Here is a 2,319-nt window from a genome sequence, read left to right on the forward strand (position 1 = left end):
TGGCCTAGAAGCATGTCTACCCAACAGGTCAACTGACGAAATTCTTCTCATCAAAAAGTTGCTATGTTTTGACCCGGCTGGTAGAGCTACTGTAATGGACTTACTCCATGACAAGTATCTGAACGAAGATCCTTTGCCAGTCCCACTGTCTGAAGCAAGGATCCCCTCCATGAGGATTCACCTGATGAACTGAGTGGTCGTAGAGATCTATACTCCGACTCAGATGCTGATGATTTTGGCCCAAGGAAAGTTTCAACCACTGACCATGGTTTCTCAATTCAGTTTTCTTGAGCTGGGAAGTCCAGTATTTTCATAATTTGTCCTCTTTTTATCCAAGGTTTTGTGATCTAAACTGTCACAGTTTAGAAACAATTTATTACTTAATTGGTGAGTTCCAGACTAGCGCGCGATGATCAACCATCACCTTTTGCTGCAGACGATTTAACTTTGTAGCACTTCCTGTATTTTGTTGGAGATATTCTCAAGGTTTTGCAAGTTGTAACAATTGTGGTTGCCAATATTGGAATACCAATGGAGAGACATATTTATACTTATGAATATACAAGTGAAATAATAAAAAAAAAAAAAATCAAACAGTCAAACAAATGCTTTATTCGTTTAAAAAAGAATGACCTAGTTTGACTTAGCACGGACTTTAAGAAAACAATGAAGATTTTTTAATCTTGTGGTCCTAAATTAAAATTATGTAGATGTATTAAAATACTTTTTGATCTTGTGATCTTAAACATGTCATTTAGAACATTGAAATAAAAATATCGTCAAAAGAGGAAAGGGATCTTTATTTTTAAACAGATTAAAGAAAACGTAGATCATTCTTTTTGAAATGAGAGGGTAACATAAAATTCTAGAATTAGGAAAGTTCTCTTCATCTACTTCCTTATTTTAAAGCCAAAGCGCTCTACTGTCGAATGAACTGCCGAAGAAGCTGGAGAAGGACCATAACCGTGTCATCACACCGAGTTTGTGTTTTATTTGTATTTGAATACAAGTTTATTTTTGTGGTATCTGGTGCTATTTTATTTTTATTTTCGCTTTGACTATTATTATTGTTGTGTTTAAGAGTTGAGTCTACTATGGTTTGATCGGCTAGGTACAATCACTACTTTGAATTTTGGGTTTTGATAAAGCCGACCACTACACGGTGCAAGTCATTAAGCCTAAGATGCGATATGGGATTTCAAACCGCGAACTAAATTTTTATATAACTAAAACTTGCCCCATAAGTTTGTATACTAAAAGATATATCATTATAAATTAGGTAAATAAAAAAAAAGCATGCTCAGCGTGAAGGGACTATCTATATCATGTGAAAGAATTTTATTAAACAATAAATAGTTACTACTATTGTGGAAAGAATTAATACTATTCTATTTGTTATGACAAATATTTATTTACAAAAGAAAATATGGAGATGTGATTCATTAAATTTAGCGTGTCTTGTTTATTAACTATGCTTTGATTAATTGGTAAGATTGTATAAGAATTAGTGAAATTTTAATAGTCTTCACAGTTTATGAGATTTATTTTGTCAGGAGAAAAGATAGAATTTAAGAAATTCAAATCTCATTTCAATTAAATCTTCAACTTCAAATCAATGTGACATAAAATTTTAAGTTTATATCATAATATCATATCTCGCATCCAAAAGGACCCTAAATAAAAGTGCAGACAAAACAACTACCAATTAACGAATGGAACTGAAATGATATCAAAGATTTGCATCGCGTATAAATGTGAGAGCTTTGATGCCGTCGTCGCGTTCAAATAGCTGCATGTAACTTTCCTTCAGTTGCACTTGCACCCTAACTTCAGAATCACAATCCGTCTCATGCAACCAAAACATTTGTCTATCCATCATACCAAAAAATAATAAGGATGGTTTTCCCAAACCAAAATCAGTATCGTGCAAAGGGAACTTACACATACTTGAGCATAAGACTGTCAACTTCATAATTACCTCCCCACTCGGGTGCTCGAACACTTTCATTATATATATTAACCAATGTTGATACCATTTCATCTGGTGAAGCTTTAGCACATGAAGCAACAACTCTACTCACAGTATCCCTGATTAATATTACGGAGTGGTGTAATTCCATGTTGGTCTTCTCTGGTATGAATTTTATTGGATCATCAATTCTGAAATTCCCCATAGATTTGTGCACTTTAGGTAAAGAGGTTTTAGAACGCAAATTCAGTGGAAAATCCATTAGACAAGGCCTGAGGTACCCATTTATAGCTGCTGAAGTCCGGATAAAAGCCATCCATAGGAGTGCGGCAATAATCTCGACCCTTGAA

General features: G+C 34.2%; 1 pseudogene; it reads right to left on the bottom strand.

Moving 5' to 3' along the window:
- Positions 1-1,729: 1,729 nt before the first annotated feature.
- LOC107856260 lies at positions 1,730-2,312 on the bottom strand (annotated as a pseudogene).
- Positions 2,313-2,319: the final 7 nt, after the last annotated feature.

The sequence above is a fragment of the Capsicum annuum genome, unplaced genomic scaffold, assembly GCF_002878395.1.
Source record: "Capsicum annuum cultivar UCD-10X-F1 unplaced genomic scaffold, UCD10Xv1.1 ctg82242, whole genome shotgun sequence".
NCBI lineage: Eukaryota > Viridiplantae > Streptophyta > Magnoliopsida > Solanales > Solanaceae > Capsicum > Capsicum annuum.